Genomic DNA, 5,296 nt, shown 5'->3' on the forward strand with positions numbered 1-5,296 from the left:
GTAGAGGTACCAAAGGAACTCTCAAAAACTTTAAATTGGGGCGGCAGGAGCAGGAAGGGTACAGTGGTACTTCTTTGTGGCAGTCGGGCTTTTTTTCATTTCAGCCGAGGTAGTTTAAAAGTTGAGGGAATATGGAAAAGAGCTGCCCCTCCTAGCCCTCTTTCTCCTGAGTTTGTGACTCTGAGGTCCAAGATGGGCAGTCTGCTCTGTTCTGGGGAGGCTCCCAGGGCACTGGCAGGGCACTGGCCCAATTAATGGCCCAGAAAGTCTACCAATTGGCCATCATCCCCAGGACTCTGGAAGGGGCCAAAGCCCCTGGAGCTGGTGACCTTGGTGGAGGTCATTTGTCATTTAGCTATGATGCTGCCGAAGAGCGTAAGGCTCAAAATACATTTGAAGAGATGGAGAAAAAAGTTGGGTCGAGTGTATCTCTTGGTAAATGAGCTGGAATTAACAGGGACAGCACTTTAGTAAGAACAAAACCTGAAAGTATGGTATCTCAGCACATACTACTCTCTTGGGCTCCACGCTGACTTGGAACGCGGCCGGGAAGACTATGATTCAACACCAGAGAGGGTCTATTGTTACTGTAGGATGCATTATTGGCTTAAAAGACAATTCTGGCCAATCTGTGTACAGTGCCAGTAAAGGAAGATTCTTTGAATTTACACATACTCCTGCTAAAGGAGTAACAAGAAAGAAAATTACAGTGAATGTAGTTGTACCAGGATTGGTTCACACAGAGAGGATGAAAGACTTAAACATTTAAAGAAAAATACCTCTCTTGGGAAGTTTGGAGAACCTATTAATGTGCACATGACATTGTGTTTCTTTTGGAAACACAATATATGGTTACATTTTTTATGAATTATATTTTTTATTATATTATGTTAGTCAATGGGGCGCCTGGGTGGCACAGTGGTTAAGCGTCTGCCTTCGGCTCAGGGCGTGATCCTAGCGTTCTGGGATCGAGCCCCACATCAGGCTCCTCCGCTATGAGCCTGCTTCTTCCTCTCCCACTCCCCCTGCTTGTGTTCCCTCTCTCGCTGGCTGTCTCTATCTCTGTCAAATAAATAAATTAAAAAATCTTTAAAAAAAAAAACATACAGTACATCCCTGGTTTTTGATGTAAAGTTCGATGATTCATTAGTTGCGTATAACACCCAGTGCACCATGCAATACGTGCCCTCCTTACTACCCATCACCAGCCTATCCCATTCCCCCACAGCCTCCCCTCTGAAGCTCTCAGTTTGTTTCCCAGAGTCCATAATCTCTCGTGGTTTATTCCCCCTTCTGTTTACCGCCCCCCTTCATTCTTCCCTTCCTTCTCCTACCAATCTTCCTACTTCTTATGTTCCATAAATGAGTGAAACCATATTATAATTGTCTTTCTCTGCTTGACTTATTTCACTTAGCATTATCTCCTCCAGTGCCGACCATGATCAAGGGTTTATTTTTAATTCCAACTTTGATTTCTTCACTGGCCCATTGGTTGTTCAGGAGCACGTTGTTTAATTTCCACACATTTGTGATTTTTCCAGTTTTCCTCTTGTAATTGATTTCTAGTTTCAAAATATTGTGGTCAGAAAAGATGCTGAATGTGATTTCAGTCTTCTTAAATTTATTGAGAATTATTCTGTGGCCTAACATGTGATCTATCTTAGAGAATGTTCCATGTGCACTTGAGAAAAATGTGTACTCTTCTGTTTTTGGATAGAATGTTCTATATATATTGGAAAAGTGTCTGTTCATATCTTCTGCCCATTTTATGATTTGTTTCTTTCTTGTGTATTGAGTTTGAGAAGTTCTTTGTAGATCTTGGATACCAGTCTTTTATCTGTTTATGGTGCCTGAGTTGTGCACCATGTATGGTCACGCCTGGGTGATCTCAGGATCATGAGTTAGAATTGCCATGTATTACAGGACATGTTCTGGTGGTGGAGGGGGATTACAACTCATGATATAATCAGATTTTTAAGTTATAATAATGATTAGAATCAAGGGCACACTTTTGGTTGACTCTTGATTTGACAGGCATACCTACATGGGTGATATTTGCTACAAATGTTCATTTCCATTTTTACATGACTATGTCTGAAAAGAACAACGTGTGACCAATTGTGTTTTCTAAAAGGTATGTACCAATTGAAAATAATAGTAAATAAATAAATAAATAGTATGTACCTTATAGTCTGTAGCAACTTTAGTAAACAGACATTTTGCAAGTGACCAAAACAGGTATTATCTTAATTTATGTATTTTCTCTCAAAATTATATAGCCTAGTTGCTTTGAATTGTTTCATTGTATCAGACTAAATTCGCTAGAAGTTAACCTTGTGGGCCACTGCCAAAATAAAAGTATTTACAGGGCACTGTTTAGTTGTCAATACTTCAGCAACCCTGCTAAAAGTTAAGTATTGTATTCCTTTTCCATATGCCTTGGAAGATCAGTTGTTACACAGGTTAAAAAAAAAGTGTCAGTATCCATTAGATACAGACATGAGTTTAGAGTCTGGCTTCTTTGAGTGGCATTACTCTTGACTGAGCAGCTGGGCAAAATAACCTACCAATATAAGTGTAGAATAATTGACCCCCATAAAAATTCTCAAAGATGATGAGGATTAACCCTTCAGGTTTTACTATCTGGTACAATAATGAACTACACAGATCTCATCAACTTAGGAAATAGAAGCAATTTTTTTTAATTCACTAAACACTCAGTAGGGCAAACTACTTAAAAACATCTAAGAGGGGCGCCTGGGTGGATCAGTCAGTTGAACATCCAATTCTTGGTTTCGGCTTGGGTGGTGATCTCAAGCTAGTGGAATTGAGTCCCTCATTGGGCCCGTGTTCAGTGGGGTGTCTGCTTCCCCTTTCCCTCTGCACCCCCCACTCACACACTCTGTCTCTCGAATATATACATGAATCTGTTAAAAAAATCAGCATAAGAAATAATGACATTTTAAAAATTAAGAGTATTTTGCATTAATAAATATAATGATTCCTAACCTAAAATTTTAGAAAAATAATAGCTAATTACTTATGATTAGTCATAAATGATAATGTAAATAAATATGCAATAACAATGAATTAAATATCTTTACAAGGAGCAAGTAAAGCATTGGTCTTTTTTTTTTTTTTAATAATGATTTTTTATTATATTATGTTAGTCACCATACAGTACATCCCCGGTTTTCGATGTAAGGCTCGATGATTCATTAGTTGTGTATAACACCCAGTGCACCATGCAATATGTGCCCTCCTTACTACCCATCACCGGTCTATCCCATTCCCCCACCCCCTCCCCTCTGAGGCCCTCGGTTTGTTTCTCATAGTCCATAGTCTCTCATGTTTCATTCCCCCTTCTGATTACCCCCCCTTTCTTTATCCCTTTCTTCCCCTACTGATCATTCTAGTTCTTATGTTCCATAGATGAGAGAAATCATATGATAGTTGTCTTTCTCTGTTTGACTTATTTCACTAAGCATTATCTCCTCCAGTGCCGTCCATGTTGTAGCAAATGTTGAGAACTCATTCTTTCTGATTGCTGAGTAATATTCCATTGTATATATGGACCACAACTTCTTAATCCAGTCATCTGTTGCAGGGCATCTCGGCTCCTTCCACGATTTAGCTATTGTGGACATTGCTGCTATGAACATTGGGGTGCATATGGCCCTTCTCTTCACTACGTCTGTATCTTTGGGGTAAACACCCAGTAGTGCAATGGCTGGATCATAGGGTAGCTCAATTTTTAACTTTTTAAGGGACCTCCACACGGTTTTCCAGAGTGGCTGTACCAACTTGCATTCCCACCAACAATGTAGGAGGGATCCCCTTTCTCCACATCCTCTCCAACAATTGTTGTTTCTTGCCTTGTCTATTTTTGCCATTCTAACTGGCGTAAGGTGGTATCTCAGTGTGGTTTTGATTTGAATTTCCTTGATGGCTAATGATTTTGAACATTTTTTCATGTGTCTGTTAGCCATTTGTATGTCTTCATTGGAAAAGTGTCTGTTCATATCTTCTGCCCATTTTTTGATTTGTTTATTTGTTTCTAGTGTATTGAGTTTGAGAAGATATTTGCCCAAGAATGAAAGATAAAGACAAACTGAATGTAAAATATCAGCAACATCTATTTTGCGTTGAACTCTTTGGTGGTGAATAGTGTGATATTTAAATGTCATTGGATTCATGTTGGTTTTTATTATTTATCATTTAAAAATGTTTTTTCGAATTTTTATTTAAATTCTAGTTAATATATAGTATAATATTGGTTTCAGGAGTAGAATTTAGTGATTCATCACTTACGTATACTACCCAGTGCTCATCACAAGTGCCTCCTTAATACCTATCACCCATCAAGCCCATTCCCTTCTCACCTTCGCTCCAGCAACCCTCGGTTTGTTCTCTATTATTAAGAGTTTCTTATGGTTTGCTTCTCTCTCTCTCTCTTTGCTATTCCGTATGTTCATCTGTTTTGTTTCTTAAATTCTACATATGAATGAACTCATATGGCATTTGTCTTTCGCCGACTTAATTTGCTTAGCATAATACACTCTAGCTCCATCCACATCATTGCAAATGATGAAATTTCATTCTTTTGATGGCTGAGTAATATTCCATTAGTACTCCATTATTACATACACATACCACATCTTCTTTATCCATTCATCAGTTGGTGGACATTTGGGTTCTTTCCATAATTTGGCTGTTGTTGATTGTGCTGCTATAAACATCGGCGTGCATGTGTCCCTTCAAATCAGTATTTTTGTATCCTTTGGGTAAATATCTAGTAGTGCAATTGCTTGGTTATAGGGTAGCTCTATTTTCAACTTTTTGAGGAATCTCCATACTGTTTTCCAGAGTGGCTGTGCCAGTTTGCATTCCCACCAACAGTGTAAGAGGGTTCCCCTTTCTCCGCATCCTCACCAACATCTGATGTTTCCTGTGTTGATGATCTTAGCCATTCTGACCAGTGTGAGGTGGTATCTCATCGTGGTTTTGATTTGTATATCCCTGATGAGTGATGTTGAGTATTTTTTCATGTGTCTGTTGGCCATCTGGTTGTCTACTTTGGAAAAAAGTCTGTTCATGTTTTGCCCATTTCTTAACTGGATTATTTGTTTTTTGGGTGTTGAGTTTGATAAGTTCTTTACAGATTTGAATACTAACCCTTTATCAGATATGTCATTTGCAAATATTTTCTGTCTTTTGGTTTTATTGTTTTCTTCACTGTGCAGAAGCTTTTTATCTTGATGCCATCCCAGTAGTTCATTTTTGCTTTTGTTTCCCT

At 38.6% G+C, this 5,296-nt stretch overlaps 1 pseudogene; it reads left to right on the forward strand.

Annotated features, from left to right (window-relative positions):
* LOC103660033 overlaps nucleotides 1–1,961 on the forward strand; it is a 58,460-nt pseudogene extending 56,499 nt beyond the window's left edge.
* The last annotated feature ends 3,335 nt before the right edge of the window (nucleotides 1,962–5,296 follow it).

Source organism: Ursus maritimus, unplaced genomic scaffold (genome assembly GCF_017311325.1).
Source record: "Ursus maritimus isolate PB19 unplaced genomic scaffold, ASM1731132v1 scaffold_27, whole genome shotgun sequence".
Classification (NCBI taxonomy): Eukaryota; Metazoa; Chordata; class Mammalia; order Carnivora; family Ursidae; genus Ursus; species Ursus maritimus.